Source organism: Ursus arctos, unplaced genomic scaffold, assembly GCF_023065955.2.
Source record: "Ursus arctos isolate Adak ecotype North America unplaced genomic scaffold, UrsArc2.0 scaffold_31, whole genome shotgun sequence".
Taxonomy (NCBI): Eukaryota; Metazoa; Chordata; class Mammalia; order Carnivora; family Ursidae; genus Ursus; species Ursus arctos.
Genome location: NW_026622997.1, coordinates 8,583,192 through 8,600,845, shown reverse-complemented (window position 1 = coordinate 8,600,845; position 17,654 = coordinate 8,583,192). Strand labels below are relative to the sequence as shown.

General features: G+C 41.0%; 1 long non-coding RNA gene across 2 annotated transcripts; it reads right to left on the bottom strand.

Moving 5' to 3' along the window:
- Positions 1 to 2,496: 2,496 nt before the first annotated feature.
- On the bottom strand, positions 2,497 to 12,575 carry LOC125283571 (uncharacterized). 2 transcript variants are annotated; one of them, XR_007191470.2, is made up of 3 exons: positions 12,415 to 12,491; positions 7,840 to 8,053; positions 2,497 to 3,348 (listed from the first exon to the last, which is right to left on the bottom strand). It is a non-coding gene; the product is annotated as an uncharacterized LOC125283571 (long non-coding RNA). The 2 variants fall into 2 exon arrangements; XR_008956694.1 differs by lacking the exon at positions 2,497 to 3,348 and having other exon boundaries at positions 3,442 to 8,053; positions 12,415 to 12,575.
- Between the last annotated feature and the right edge of the window lie 5,079 nt (positions 12,576 to 17,654).

Sequence of the window (17,654 nt, the reverse complement as noted above, 5' to 3'; positions counted from 1 at the left end):
ACCGCTATGACTCCTGAGTTCGCCTCATGATGTATGCCTGAGCAAGGAACTGAGGCCCCATAAGATACATTATTAATTCTTCTGCAGATCTGGCCATGCAGGGAGTGGGGGTTCCTACAAATTATACTGTCATCACTTTGGAGACAGGAACTGAGTTCACAAAAATTAGGATGCCATAGCTAAGACTTTCTCTTGAGCCAGCATCTCATTTCACCACGGGCCTTGGGGCTTGTGTTTGTAACATATTTTCTACCCACTAACTGAAATTTTATGAATAATTCAAGTTCACAAGATAATTTTATGTAGTAAGTTAACAATCATGCTGCTCTCCATTTTTCACCTAGACCTGAGGGAAATGTTCTCAAGAAAGACAAAGGATTGAGAATAATGCCCATCTACTCTATATGTACTCGGTATTCAAACATCAAGGATAATTGCTAAACAAAGAAGTCAACTGAACAAATCAACCAAAAACTGAGTGATTTTTAAAAACATAATCATGATTCTCTCTCCTGGTTTCCATGGGTTAAGAATTTGGGAGCGGTCCACCTGGGTCGTTCTGGCTCCCATGAAGTTTGCCGTCGGTTTTGGCCAAGTCAACAGTCTTCTGGTGACTTGATCCACTCTCCAGGGGGCTCTCTTACAGTGATGGCCACTTGGTACCTGCTATTAGCCGGGGGGTGGGGGAGGCCTCTGTTCCCTCCACAGTGTGGAGGTCACACACAATGTGTCACAATGCTTGGCAGCTGCTTTCCCCCAGAGCCAGCAGGTCAACAATCTGGGTCAGTGGCCCTCAGCTGGGGGGGAGTTTTGCCCCCTCACCCCAGGGACATTCAGCAATGTCTGGAGACATTTGTTATTCTTACAGCTGAGCACGAGGTGCTCCTGGCATCGAACAGGTGGAGACCAGGGTTGCTGCCAAACCTCTTACAATGCACAGAACAGCCGCCCAGCATAAAGGACTCTCTGGTCCAAAATGTTAATAGCGCTGCTACTGAAAACCGCTGGTTACAGGTAGAAGCTGCAATGTGCTTTCTGACCTAGCCTCAGAAGTTACGTTTTTGCCGTGTTTTATTGGCGCACAGGGCCAGTTCTGATTCTGTGTGGGAGGGGACAGCGTAAGGGTGGGGATACTGGCAGGCAAGGATTATTGGGGGCCTCCTGGGGGTTAGCTAATACAGCACCCAAGTCTTAAAGTCACATCTTTGTGTGACTGTGACTCACCGCCCCCCATTTTCAGCATGTCTCTATTTGCTGGAATAAGAATGTACATTTCTATAATAATAAATACACATAAATTTGCATATAATGCAAAATGAACATCAGAAAACAATGTATCAGATCCCTTTACCACCACCTAGTGCTTTGTCAGATATTGTCCACTGAGAATCACTGGGTCACTGGCCCCAAGTTACAATGAACATTGCAGGATGTTTTTAATAAGGGTTAGACAGCAGCCACGAGGAGAAGTTAAGATTCCAATCGTCCCCTTTATGGTGAGACGATAGAGCTGTTTCTCCCGAACATCTAGGGACCACTTCTTCTTAGGAGAGAGTACCATTTGGGGTTTGACAATGAGAGCTCTCCTTGGTATGCATTTTGTCTGTAAGTCCTATCTCCCTATTTCAGCACTTCAAGTAAATTCAAACTACTAAGCAACACCGTTATAGAGAAACTTGAGAAGTCCATCTATTTTCTCTCATCTCAGAAGGTTATTACTGGGATTGCCTCCTGACTCAGAGGATAAACTCCCTTCTTCCTCTGCAACGCTGGCTGGTCATACGCTGGTGAGGCACTGATCTGAGGTCTTCCTCCCTCTTCTGGGGCCTAGATTCCGGTCATCTTCTGTTCTCCTGTTTTTTTTTTTTTTCAACCTCTCTCACTTTCATTTCAGCACATAAATACACTTAAATCTTTCATTCTTTAAAAAGAAAAGAAAAGGACACACAATATCTTCCCGCTTTCCCACATCTACCGCTAGCTACTGTTCAGTTTCTTCCTTTCCCTTTCTAAACATCTTTAAAAGGATGTCTGTACTTACGGCTTTCACTTCTTCACCCCCAACCTTCTGGTCCTCCCCAAGGTCAACAGGCTGCTAAAGCCAGAGGTGTTTTGCTTTACTCTGCAGTGTTTCTCGGAGACTTCCCCCCACCTCTGCTCATTTGCTTCAGAACCCCCTGGAGGTGTACTGAGCTGAATCTCTCGGAGCGGAGATCCGGCAGGACTTCACAGTTTTAAGAAGCTCTTGTGACCCATGTTCACCAAAGCTTAAGAGCCACAGTTCATCCCTCAACTCTGGCCTCGTACATGAAATACCTTCCTTTCTATAACTGCATTGTGGTGCCTTTTTCAAAGGCAGAAGTGGGTCTGACTTGTAACAGAAATTCTTGTGACGTGAAATCATATACAATGAGACAGGAAAAAGAGAATACAAACACACACGCTTTTTTTTTTTTTTTTTTGGTCTGGAGAAAAATTTTAAAGCTTGATCTCATTTCCTTTTTTTTTTTTTCCCCTAGTTACTTACAATTGAAATTGAGATTCATCTTGGCTTCTTTAGACTTTCAGTATGAAGACGGAGGTGGAGGAGATTTGAATCTCTACGAAATAACACAGACCAGAATGACTCACCTAATATTCGGCACAAGGGAGTGTAGCTCGGGGAGGGAGCAATGGTGCAAAGATGGAAGGAAGTAGGTTTGGAAGATCAAGGTGTTTAACTCTTGTCTGTCACTTCATAACCTACAGCATGGGACTTCCATCAGTGACATTAAATGGTTGATACAGTTACAGATCTGGTGTCTTGAAAATCACAGCTTCCTTGAGAAGACAAAACTAAACTATCGTGTCAAACCAAACCAATGCCCTTATCTCCTGGGTAAAGGTTTCTTAAATCTGTAGGTTGTAGATTGGTGGCTGGATTGGTGGCTGACAGAGCCGGGGATGCAGTTGTGGTGGAGACCCGGAGGCCGATTGAGCCCGAGGTCAGCATTGGCAGGAAAACACAGATTCCTGGGGTCACTATTCTCTCGGAAGCAATGCTTGGGAACTCTGCCAGGACCGGCCGCCGTGTCCTCGTCTGAGTCCCCTGTGACTCCGAGCAGGTAGGGTCCTGTGTGCAGAACGTTGGTGGTTCTGGGTTGCCTTTCCTCCCTGCAAACAGCCTTTTCCAGCTCGTCTCCTTGTCGCTCAGGCCCCAGCAATGTCGCCATAGCCTAGTCCTCAGGTGCCAGCAGAGGGAGGAAGACTTGGTATCTTGCAGCCCTGATCAGACAAGAACGTCCTCGGAGGATGGTGCTCTGCACCAGCTCTCAAAAGCAGTCCCAGGCCCTGGGTTCCTCGGCATCCCTAGAAACACGGAAGGAATTGATCTCGTGATCCCGGAGCTGCCCAAGTACCGCCTTGTTCAACACACTCATTCGAAGCCACACAAAGGACCCGTTTGAATGGCGTTTTATTCTCCCCCATCAGCTTTCTGATGGGTGCCATAAAATGGCCCAGAGGACTTAGTGTCTATTTTCTCTTATTTGAAGTCAACTTCATGTCGGAGAGACAGGAGTAAAGCTGCTTTACGTTCAAGGGTAGCTGGAAAAGGTGGCTAGATTGATAGGGAGGACGCAGAGAATAAATGATAAATGAGACATTTGCAGTTTATTGCCTCATTAACAGGAAGGAAGCCAGCGGTGCAATTTCTGAGCAGGGAGGCCCTCTGTCCTCTGCAGGTGGAGGGAATCAAGTCTGGGCCCCACACTAGGCTTCTAATGGGCTCTTGGGAAAAGAGGTGTGACTTGGTGGGGAGCCGGTTTAAATTCTTTAAAAAAAATCAGAACAGTATTGTAAGCGCACAAAGGGAGCTGGGTGGGGACAGGGAAGAGTTTTATAATTTTTTAAAAGTTTCCTCCCCCCTCCCACTTTCTATGCCTAAATTGAAATCAGATATTCCCCCCACCCCCAGTAAAATCCATCGAGTTCAGAAGAATTTCCATTTCATTATGGAATTATGGAGGGTTCTAGAGCCCTCTGTCTGCAAGTTTGAAAAGGCTGTGCCTCAGGGTTAGGGGACTACAAACTGTGTTTTAATGGTCCCAGAGAGAAACTTAACTTGATAATTACTTGATTTGAAAAGAGACTTTGTTACTCTCCCCCTTCTAAAAGATTCAGTGTTTAGATTAGTAGACCTTCAACTTTTTAAAAAGTAGGATTTTAATCCTTCAAAATGGGTTCTAGGCCTCTTTCCCAGGATTTACGATTGCACATCTCAGTTACCACGAAGGAATGCATGAGAGGTGCTGCCGCCATACAGAGAAAGCCTAATTTCAAAGCAATTGCAGAGAAATAAAAGAGGCCTGTATTTTCTTTACTTTGGCCTGTCATTACTGAGGACACTAATTTTAAAAAGCTAGAACACCAAAATACTGCATGTTCTAAATCTGCTTATCTTTGAATATATCAGTGGAGCACACATACTTTTTTCTATAAGAATGAAAGAGAAATTGAGATAAAAATATTCTGGGAAGTTCTTTATAGATCTTGGACACCAGTCTTTTATCTGTAGTGTCATTTGCAAATATCTTCTCCCATTCCGTGGGCTGCCTCTTAGTTTTTTTGACTGTTTCCTTGGCAGTGCAGAAGCTTTTTATCTTGATGAAGTCCCACAAGTTCATTTTTTCCTTTGTTTCTCTTGCCTTTGGAGTTGTGTCATGAAAGAAGTTGCTGTGGCCAATGTCAAGAGGTTACAGCCTATGTTCTCCTCTAGGATTTTGATGGATTCCTGTCTCACATCGAGGTCTTTCATCCATTTAGAGTTTATCTTTGTGTATGGTGTGAGAGGGTGGTCAAGTTTACGAGAAACAAATAATCAAATAAAAAAATGGGCAGAAGATATGAACAGACACTTTTCCAATGAAGACATACAAATGGCTAACAGACACATGAAAAAATGTTCAAAATCATTAGCCATCAGGGAAATTCAAATCAAAACCACAATGAGATACCATCTTATGCCAGTTAAAATGGCAAAAATTGACAAGGCAAGAAACAACAAATGTTGGAGAGGATGTGGAGAAAGGGGAACCCTCTTACACTATTGGTGGGATTGCAAGTTGGTACAGCCACTTTGGAAAACAGTGTGGAGGTCCCTTAAAAAGTTAAAAATAGAGCTACCCTATGACCCAGCCATTGCACTACTGGGTATGTATCCCAAAGATACAGACATAGTGAAAAGAAGGGGCACATGCACCCCAATGTTCATAGCAGCATTGTCCACAATAGCTAAATTGTGGAAGGAGCCGAGATGCCCTTCAACAGACGAATGGATTAAGAAGATGTGGTCCATACATACAATGGAATATTACTCAACCATCAGAAAGAATGATTACCCAACATTTGCAGCAACATGGACGGGACTGGAGGAGATTATGCTAAGTGAAAAAAGTCAAGCAGAGAAAGACAATTATCGTATGGTTTCACTCATTTTTGGATCATAAGAAATAGCAGGGAGATTGATAAGAGAAGGAAGGGAAGAATGAAGGGGGGCTAAACAGAAGGGGGAATGAACCATGAGAAACTATGGACTCTGGGAAACAAACTGAGGGCTTCAGAGGGGAGGGGGGTGGGGGATTGGGATAGGCCGGTGATGGGTAGTAAGGTGGGCACATATCACATGGAGCACTGGGTGTTATATGCAAACAATGAATCATGGAACACTACATCAAAAACTAAGGATGTACTGTATGGTGACTAACACAACATAATAAAAAATTTAAAAATATATTCTGTGGGATGCTTTTGAAGAAAACATGGAGAATATAATGGGAAGTTTTAAAAGCAGATTACAAAATTGCATATATGGCTTAATGATTCAAATGTATCTCAAGCATGCATATGCCTGGGATGAAACAAATGAAAGAAAAAAATCACAACAGTAACTGGTCTTCTTGAGTGGCACAATTATGAGTGATTTGTTTCCTTTTTTATATTAAAAGTTCTCCATAATATGCATGTTACATTTATAATATAAAAAATAAAACCCAATAAATGCCATTTAAATATCATATACAAGCATTAGAGAGGGCAAATGAATCCAGGTTAAACAATATTACAGGACAGTTAAGTTAGGATTCTTTTTGTCCTTAACACCCGTTGCTTCGTTACTTTCCCTTGCCCTGTGAACTGACCTACTTCACCCTCCAGCAGTGCCCCCTGCTTCCCTCTGTCTGCAAGAGGCAGCAGGTCCCTGGCAGACTTGAGGTTATTCAAGCTCCATAAACCCACAAATGAGCATGCCCCATTTGTAACTGCACAGATGTTAGACACGGTCCATTAGAAGAAGTGAGACAATGCCATAGCAATTTAACCCAGGGAAGAATAAAGAAAGCGTAAACAGCCATATGCTTCTCTAGAATCACAAAGAACATCTGTCTTTAAACTCACGAGGCTGGGTATGACATCTCTAAGAACAAAGCCCTTTGCCATCCTTTCTGGGACATACTTGGTTCTTCTAGCCAGAATCCCTTTTCCAGTGCTGGGCTAGGACTCCCTTTCCGACTATGTTCACAGCTCTGGAAGAGATTCTATAGTGGTCAGCCTACTGGCTATTGGTGTCTGGTGATGAGGTCACTCAGACTCTGTGAAGTCAGCCTTTTCAAGGACTAGTCCGAAGGCTCAGAGCGGAGGAGCAATTGGCAGAATGGGACACAAAGACTCAAGTACAAGCTTGAGGGCAGGTATGGGGCTACGAGGGTCCTAGGGCACCAATTTGGGTTTCTGAAATAAGTGACTGGTGGAAAAACACGTGTTCAGTAGTTTCAAGAGGGAGAGCTGTCTGTACGTCTTTCCTCTGGCGTCTATCACTTGTTCTCATTCTTCTTTATGTTGACACTCACTGGTCTCTGTTCTCTTACTCTGCATATTTGTATCTTTACCTGCTGGTCCAGGAGGTGACTCCCCTTGGCAAAGTGTGTCTTTGTTTCTCCCTCTTCTCCTTAAAGTCTCAGAGATCTAGAGATATAGCAAGTCTTGGCTATTGAGAGCACAGTATCTTTCAGACTATGGCTTAAGACACATTAGTGGGTCAAGAAAGCCATTTCATGCATTGGAGTCAGCATTTGAAAGAAAAAGGAAGAAGGAGAAACAGAAAGGAACATGAATGAATTGAACTGAATTGAAAATATCAGAGTATATTGCATATAATGAGGGTGAATATGATTTCCTAGAAATTGAGTAAAACTTTGGTTTTATATATGCTACATATGTGTTATATATGCCCCTACGTATATATGTCTGCGGTGTTTGCATACTTGGTTAGGATGTAGGATGTATTTCAGGGTCATGGCCAAAAAGTTTGGAAGTTACTGATTATTAGGTAGATGTTACTTATATAGGGCTGTGGTATAAGAAAAAAATATACATTTGGTCTTTGTCCCTGGAGCACAGAGCTCCTGAGATCTTTGGAATTTCCTGAGTAATCAGAGTGTATGTTATTCATAATGAGTCCCTTAGACTACACCTGATTTTATGTTAATGAGGTGACTCTTGGTGGTCCTCTAGAAGCTTTAGGATGCAGGCTGGCAGCCAGAGGAACCAACCATGTGATTAGAGGGTTAAAACTTTCATCTCTACTCTCTGACCTTTGGAGAGAGAAGAAGGGCTATAGATTTCAATCACCAATGGCCAGTGATTTCATCGATCATGCTTATGTAATGAAACATCCATGAAAACCCCTGAATAATGGGGTTTGGGGACTTCCAGATTGGTGAACACCAAACTTCATGGCTTAAAACAACAATATTCAACAGCTATTTTATTACCTTTGATGATTCTGTGGCTCTATGGGCTTACCTGGGTGGTTCTCCTGGGCATGCTATCTGTGGGGGTTGATGTCATTTGGGACCTCATTTGGGCTGGAACATCCAAGATGGGTCACTCACACGGCTGGCAGTTGATGCTTGCTATAGGCTGGAAGCTCGGTTTGGAGTACCAACTGAAGCACCTCGACATGGCCTCTGCACGAAGATTGGCTTCTCACAGCGTGACAGCTAGATCTTATGTGTGTCTTGGGAACAAGTATCGTGAGAGGCAGGAAGAGAAGATGTGAGGCCGGTTTAAACTCCATCCACGGGAACAGCATTATTTCCCCAATATTGCACTAGTCAAAGCAGACACAGGGCCCGCCAGCCACCCAAGGAGGTGGGGAAATAAACATCACATTTTGATGGAGGAGATACAAGATCACATTCCTGGGGTGGAAGAGCTATTGCAGACAGATTTGGCAGCTGGTGAATACTGGCAAATCCCATCTCCCACTCCAACCCCCAAACCTCACCTCTGGGCTGTGGTAGCTTGCTGATGGCACCTGTTCCTACCTTCCCCACACACAGCTCCTGCTTGGTAAGGACGGTGCAGCTCGTAAAGAGTGAGTTCCCTATCTCCCCACCTCCCTGACTTCATCCAAAGCACAGAGATTCTGCCCAGGAAAAATGTTGGAGCAAGCCTTAAGACTGGCAATACCTTGACCCTGCTAAGGGGTTCTACTTTCACTGGATCAGACTGTGGAACAATTTATGCCCCAGTCATTAGTGAAAACAATGGGGCAATGAACCAGCAATTAGTGGAGGCTAACAACTTGGTATGATACATATAGAGGCAGACTAGCCAGAAGCTTAATGAGGAGGTCATGGAAAGAGACAGTCAGATGGAGCTCAGCTGAATCTGCAGTCACCCCTGGTGATCGGGAACTCCGTGTGTGCCCAAGGCTGAGTCCTTCAAATAGTAAATGGAAACAGAAATTCTGCACTAGTCCCTGGTTGAAAATGGAGCAACCTATAAACGCCCTGAAGTGAAAGCAGTCTCCAAGCCACACACAGACCCCATGGTAACAAGTGAAAATCATTGGTTTGGGGGATTAATTACAACCTCTGACCCATCAGAGACTCACTGATAACCTATGCTGACCCAGGGGTGACTGGTAGGAAACTAGGCTTAAAGATAAAATTGAGGGGGAAAAGTTTGAGCACAGATGTCAGAGGCTGCACAGTGCAGGGAAAATAGATTTACTGAACTGGCCAAGACAACTCACTAAGCAAACACCAACAGCAACAGTCCTCAGAAGGGAGAAAAACAGTATCCCTAATTGCTACAACATATTATCTAAAATGTCCAGTTTTCAACAAAAAATATGAGGACATGCAAAGAAATAGGAAAGTGTGACCAACGCACAGGAAGAAAAGCAGACAACAGAAATTACCTTTAATGGGTCTAGATTTTGGGCATAGCAGACAAAAACTTCAAAGCAGCTATTATAAATATATTCAAAGAACTAAAGGAGTGCATGTCTAAAGAACTAAAGGAAGGTGTGATGATGATGTCTCAACAAATAGAAAATATAAAAAAAGAGATATAAATTATAAAATAGAACCAAATGGAAATTCTAGCATTGAAAATATAATAACTGAAATGAAAATTTCAGTAGAGGACTTAACTACAGGTATGAGTTGGTAGAAGAAAGAATAAGCAAACTGGCAGAGAGATGGAGATTATGCAGTAGGAAAAAAGAGAAAAAAAATGATAAAAAAAAGAAAGAAATTGAGCCTCAGAGAAATATAGGACATCTTTAAGCAACATCAACATATGCATACTGGGTGTACCAGAAGGAGAAGATAGTGAGAAAGGAACTGAAAAAAATATTAAGAGAAATAATGGTTGGAAACTTCAAAATTTGCTGAAAAGAATTAATCTACACATACAAGGAGCTCAGTTATTTCTCTGTAGTATTAAAGCACAGAGCCACACCCAGACACATCATAGTCAAAGTGCTGAAAGCCAACAATAAAGAGACAGTCTTCAAAGCCATAAGAGAAAAGTGACTCATCATACGCAAGGGAACACTAATAAGACTGACTGAATCCTCAATAAGTTGACTTCTCATCAAAAATAAGGGAGGGGGCCCCCTGCTCAGCGGAAAGCCTACTTCTCCTTCTCCTGCCCCACCTGCCTGTGTTCCCTCTCTTGCTGTGTCTCTCTCTGGCAAATAAATAAAATCTTAAAAAAAAAAATAAGGAAGGCCAAAGACCATAACCAATATGATGGAAAAACCAACCAACCTGTGAATCAAGAAGCTTATGATCAGCAAAACAATCTTTTAAAAATAAAAGTGAAATAAAGACACTCCCAGGTAAACTAAAAACTGAGAAAATGATTGCTTTGAAAAAGAAGAAAAAGTTGGAGGACACGTCCTTCCCTATTTCAAAACTATCTAAAAGCAACAGTATCCAAGACAGAGTAGTATTGGCATAACAACAGACACATAGATGAACGGAATAGACTTGAGAGTCCAGATATATGTCCATGTGTCTATACTCAACCGATTTATGTCATTTGAGTGCCAAGACTATGGGGGAAAGAACAGCTTTTTCAACAGATGGTGCTAGGACTAGATAGCCACATGCAAAATAATTAATTTGGACCCTTACCTCAAACCATATATAAAAATTAACTTAAAATGGATCAAAAGACATAAATGTAAGAGGTGAAACTCTAAAACTCTCAAAGGAAAACAGGAGTGAATTATATAAGCCTGGATTCTGCAACAGTTTCTTAGATATGATATCAAAAGAACCAGCAACAAAATAAAAAAAGTAGATAAACTGAACTACATTAAAGTTAAAAACTTTTGTGCTCAAATAATACTATCAGTAAAGTGGAAAGACAACCCACAGAATGGAAAATATACTGGCAAATCATATACCTGACATAGCACTTGGATTATTATATGTAAAGAATTCTTAAGACTCAATAATAAAAGGACAAGTAATCCCATTACAAATGGGCCAAAGATCTGAACAGAAAATTTTCCATGGAAAATATACAAGTGGCCAATAAGCATAGGAAAAGATGTTCAATGTCAAAAGCCATCCAGGAAATGCACGTCATAACCAACATAATCTAGATACTACTTCACACCTAAAAGAATGGCTTTAATCTGAAAGATAGATGATAATAAGTGTTGGTGAGGATGTGGGGGAATTTGAAACCCTCAGACATCACTGATGGGAACATAAAATGGTGTGGCTGTTTTAGAAAACAGCCTGGAAGTTCCTCAACAGTTTACACATATAGTCACCATAAGATCCAGTAATTCTGCTCCTCTGTACATACCTAAGAGAAGTGAAAACATGTCCACACAAAAATTTGTACACAAATGATCACAGTAAAAACAAAACAAAACAAAAAAAACAGAAAATGAAAACAACCCAAATGTCCATCAATGTCCAATAAATAGATAAAGGAAATGTAGTGTACCCATGCACTAAAATATTATTTGGCCATAAAAGGGAATGAAGCACTGATACATGATACCACATGGATAAATCTTGAAAATATTATGATAAGTGACAGAAATCAGACACAAAAACTGCGTTGTGTATAACTCTATTGATAGGATATGTCCAGAATAGGCAGATCTATAGAAACAGAAGGTAATTAGTAAATGTTTAGGGCTGGGAAGGAGGGTGATGTGTACAGGGTGTGGTTTGAGAGTGATGAAAATGTTCCAAAATCATATTGTGGTAATGTTTGCACAGAACCATGAATATACTAAAAATCACGGAACTTTAAATGAGTATATTTTATGGTATATAAAATATGTCTCAATACATCTATATTAGTTATATATGGCTCAGGATCTCTCATGAGATCAGTCATGTTGCTGGTCTGGACTGCAGTCATCTGAAAGCTTGACTGGGGCTGGAGGATCTGACTCCAAGTTGGATGCTCTGTTTTTGCTGGCTGCTAGCAGAAGGCCTTGGTTCTTTATTTCTTGCCAGGTCGCCCTGTTCCTACAGCTACCTAAATATCACAAAGTGATAGCTGGCCTCCCCTGGAGTGAGTTATTCAAAAGAGTAAGTGGAAAAAAGGTACAATGCCTCTTATAACCCAGTCTTAAATGTTACACACTGTCATTTTATCAAAATCTTATTGGTTACACAAGGGTATGAAATCAAGAAGGAAAAATCACTGGGGGCCCTCTTGGAAACTGGCTCCCACATGTGGAGATTAAAATCCCATTGCCTTCCTAGTGACCTCAGCTTCTCCAGCTCATTAGCCATAACTACTACTCAATACTGCCCTAATGAAATACACTCGGTATCTTGTGATCCCTGAGGCCCGTGAAGGAGCATTTCTTTTCTGTTGGAGATCCAAATAAAAACACATACACACATGCACACCACACACACACACACACACACACACACACACACACACACGCCATGTACATGCACAGATACATATATACACACAAATATAAATATAAATATATCTTACTATTCAAAAAGTCTATAAATTTCCAGCATGGGATTGTTTTTTCTTCATCTGGCTTTTCTTTTTCATCTTAATATCATTTATTATTATATTTACCTGGCAAAAATATATGAATCCATAAGAAATGTCTTTCCTTGCTGCAATCCGCCAGTTAGGAATGCAGAAACTCTGGTCCCTCATTCTGAGAAATAATGAAAAACACAAATGAGACCCTGACCCTGAGATCCGTGTAATGGCTCTCAAATCAATATACCTGCTTGGCACCTGCTTGTGTCAAGCTAGCTGACGCTCTTTCCTGTTCATTTATTAACACCTTCCTAAGTGACTCAACCAATTAGGGTGTTCAAAGAAGATGGGAGATCGCGTGATGATCCCCAAGAGCTTATTTGTACATTGGCTTTCTCCCGTGTGATTTTATAGGGAAATGTAGAAGTTTGAGTGGTCGTCACATTGAACCTGCATAAAAGCATATTTGCCCTCATTGCGTGAGGATCGTGTTGTCTATCCCCAAAAGCAAGTGACAATAAATCAAGTGCTTTCTAGTTGGCAAAGGGAAGAAACACAGCAGTGCCCAACTCTGCTCTCACTGATGTTTAACTTTGAAGAAATTACTTAAGTCTCTCTGTTCCTCATCTGTAAAATGGGAATAACAACCTGTCTCATAGGATCCCCATACAAATTAAATTAGTTAAAATAGCTGAAGTACTTAGGACAGTTTCCAGCATAATCACATAATGTTAGCTCTCATTATGAATAGTCTTCTACAAGGTTTTCCAGGCTGAATAATAGGCAGTTGGCTAATAATACATAGGCCAATAATAGAGGATGTTGAAATGCAGCACTTTAGTCAGAACACAGACTTTATCTTAGAGGTGGTGCAATGACAAGTGTGTCCCCATGGTGTTAGCTTGGGGTCAGCAGCAGAAGAAGGGGGTTGGGTTGTCTCTCGTGTTCTGTACCATTTGTACCACTCAAGGAGGTAACAATTTTCTCCTAAATTTGTTTGGATGGGAGCCTCCAAAATAATGCATTCTGTCTACTTCAGTCTTGAATTCCATCCAGAAAGATTTGGGCCAGCTGATGTCTGTGCATGTACACTTGATTCCTGGAACAAATTTCATCTCCATCCAAGGCAAGTAAACAAAGTTTTTGTGGTCTAGTCACTCTGGGGAGACAGGAATCATAAAGACTTGACCCATGGGCTTAAGGAGTTTACAAGGGAATACATGGAGATGAAGGGGGAAAGCATAGCACAATACAGAATATATAACAAGTACAAAGTGATTTGGACAATAAAGGGAGAGGACTTACTCTGGAGACTTGCCAGGGAGAGGACTGGGAAATCAAACGACCCAACAAAGGAGGGATTTCTTCCTTTGAGAAGTCCTCTTTGGACAGGCAGGAGCAGAGCATCTTGAAACATACAGAGGAAGTGAGGGACAAGAAAATGGAGGAAGCCTCGTCTCAGCCATTCCCCCACGGAGGCTCTGGGATAGTCGCCCTGGATTTTATGTAACTACCCCTACACTTGACCTTCTGCTAAATATATTAAATGGAATAATCAAGAAAGCAAACTATGAGACTATGGAACAATTCCTTCTGACAGAAAGTGAGTTCCATCTGCCAAACTTTCAATCATGTAGTAGGGTAAAATGAAGAAAAATTTTAAATATTCAAGCTCTTTCCATTTACCATAGAACCAAAAAGCATATGTTATCTCAGAATTAACTTAACCAGAGATGCAAAGGATCTATATTCTAGAAACTACAGATCACTCTTGAAAGACCTTGAAGAAGACACAAAAAGATGGAAAAATATTCCATGCTCATGGATCGGAAGAATAAACATAGTTAAAATGTCTATGCTACCCAGAGTAATCTATACTTTCAATGCCATCCCGATCAAAATACCAATGACATTTTTCAAAGAACTGGAACAAACAGCCCTTAAATTTGTGTGGAACCAAAAAAGGCCCCGAATCGCCAAGGAATTGTTGAAAAGGAAAAACAAAGCTGGGGCATCACGTTGCCTGATTCAAGCTATACTACAAAGCTGTGATCACAAAGACAGCATGGCACTGGCACAAAACAGACACATAGACCAATGGAACAGAATAGAGAGCCCAGAAACGGACCCTCGGCTCTTTGGGCAACTAATCTTTGACAAAGCAGGAAAAAACATCCAGTGGAAAAAAGACAGTCTCTTCAATAAATGATGCTGGGAAAATTGGACAGCTATATGCAAAAGAATGAAACTTGACCACTCTCTCACACCATACACAAAGATAAACTCCAAATGGATGAAAGACCTCGATGTGAGACAGGAATCCATCAAAATCCTAGAGGAGAACATAGGCTGTAGCCTCTTGATATTGGCCACAGCAACTTCTTTCATGACACAACTCCAAAGGCAAGAGAAACAAAAGAAAAAATGAACTTGTGGGACTTCATCAAGATAAAAAGGTTCTGCACAGCCAAGGAAACAGTCAAAAAACTAAGAGGCAGCCCACGGAATGGGAGAAGATATTTGCAAATGACACTACAGATAAAAGACTGGTATCCAAGATCTACAAAGAACTTCTCAAACTCAATACACGAGAAACAAATAATCAAATCATAAAATGGGCAGAAGATATGAACAGACACTTTTCCAATGAAGACGTACAAACAGCTAACAGACACATGAAAAAATGTTCAAAATCATTAGCCATTAGGGAAATTTGAATCAAAACTACATTGAGATACCACCTTACACCAGTTAGAATGGCAAAAATTGACAAGGCAAGAAACAGCAAATGTTGGAGAGGATGTGGAGAAAGGGGATCCCTCTTACACTGTTCGTGGGAATGCAAGTTGGTACAGCCACTTTGGAAAACAGTGTGGAGGTCCCTTAAAAAGTTAAAAATAGAGCTACCTTATGACCCAGCAATTGCACTACTGGGTATTTACCCCAAATATACAGACATAGTGAAGACAAGGGCCATATGCACCCCAATGTTCATAGCAGCATTGTCCACAATAGCTAAATTGTGGAAGGAGCCGAGATGCCCTTCAACAGACGAATGGATTAAGACGATGTGATCCGTATATACAATGAAATATTACTCAACCATCAGAAAGAACAATTACCCAACATTTGCAGCAACATGGACGGGACTGGAGGAGATTATGCTAAGTGAAGTAAGTCAAGCAGAGAAAGACAGTTATCATATGGTTTCACTCATTTATAGAACATAAGAAATAGCAGGGAGATTGATAAGAGAAGGAAGGGAAGAATGAAGGGGGGCTAAACAGAATAGGGAATGAACCATGAGAAACTATGGACTCTGGGAAACAAACTGAGGGCTTCAGAGGGGAGAGGGGTGTGGTGATTGGGATAGGCTGGTGATGGGTAGTAAGAAGGGCATGTATCGCATGGAGCACTGGGTGTTATACGCAAACAATGAATCATGGAACACTACATCAAAAACTAAGGATTTACTGTACGGTGACTAACATAACATAATAAAAGATTATTTAAAAAAATAATAAGGAAATAAAAATAAATATTCAAGCTCTAAAAACAAATACTTCTCAAACATCCTTCATCAACAAGCAATGGGAGAATGTACTTTGTCAAAAAGAGAAAGTAAATCCAGAAAGAAGACAAGAAGACCCAAGATATAGGAAACATGGAATTTAACATATAAGGCAGGTAGAGGGTATTTCCAGGATAATGGTGAAGGGAGGTTCCAGAATGTCAGCCACGGACCACGGAGAGAAACCAACCCTGACTGAAACAAATCAGAAGACTGCAGAGGATCTCTTTTTCAAGAGGCCAAACTTATTAGAATGCTCAATGCTTCCTAATATTGAAGGGCTAGGAGTACTCCTGGTTTCTGGTTTGGGCATGTAAAGAGCTTAGAAATCTCCATTTCATCCTAATAAATAAGTAAAAAGTCAAACAAACTGAAAAATCAACAACTCTCATTGGAACCATTGGAGAAGTAAGGTCACAGAAGAGACTGCTGCCCCAGAACTAGAGAAACAGACAGATAAAAAGAATTCCAACTAACCAAAGCAGAAACCCATGAGCAGAAACCCCTGCAGGAATCTTGCTGGTGTACAGAAACCCGAACTGTAGTTGACAATTACTTCAGGCTCAGTGTGGTCAACTCTTAAGAACTCCAAGGACCTCATACTTTTGTTTTACCTTCAGGAGGTCAACCAGGTCCCCACAGTAAATATTAGAGAAAAATTCCTTCCTGCTTCCTGCAAGGAGAGGAGAAAGGAAACAATTTTGAATACAACAGAGCACTCTGTTCTTAACAAGGTCTGCCCTCAGAAGAAACTAGTTAACTAGAGCCTAATTTGCTGGGATATTATCAGAGCTTATTGACTTGAGAGAAAGGAAATACCCAATTCCAGCCCACTTTTGCCATCCTGTTTCACTTAAGGGGGGAGAGAGAAAAACTGAGAAACACTTCTGAAGTTCACAATCCAGGGGCACAGTCTCACCAAACGACTTTTACCTGGTATATCATGTCTAGCTCTCAAGAAAAAAATGACAAGCCATACCAAAAGGCAAAACCACAATTTGAAGAGACAGAGAAAGCATCAGAACCAGATATGACAGGGCTGTTAGAATTATCGGAACTGGGAATTTAAATAGTCTAAGGTCTCTAATAGATAAAGTAAACAGCATGTGAAAACAGATTAAGCAATGTAAGCAGAGAGAGGGAAATCCTAAGAAAGACCCCGAAAGAAATGCTAAAGATCAAAAACACTGTAACAAAAATGAAGAATGCCTTTGATGGGCTTACTCAGTAGACTGGACATGGCTGACTAAAGAATCTTTGATCTTGAAGTCATCTCAATAGAAACCCCCAGAACTGAAAATCAAGGGAATAAAGAAAAAAAGAGAAAATAATAGAATGGCCAAGGACTGTGGGACAACTACAAACGCTGTAACATGTGCATAAGGGAAATACCATAAGGAGAAAAAAGAAAGGAACAGAAGAAATATTTAAAATAATAATGACTGAACATTTCTCTAAATTAATGTCAGACACCAAACCACAGATCTAGAAAGCTCAAAGAACACCAAGAAGGATAAACCTTATATATATATGTATATACCCCCTAGGTGTATCATTTTTCAAATACAGAAAATCAAAGATAAAAAAAAATCCCAAAACAAGCCAAAGGGGAAAAAAAAGCACCTCATCTATAGAGGAACAGAGAATTACATCTTAATTCTCAGAAACCCTGCAGTCAAGAAAAGAGTGGAGTGAAATGTTTAAAATGTTGAGAGAAAAAAAAAACCCACATCACCCTACAATTCTGTAATCTGCAAAA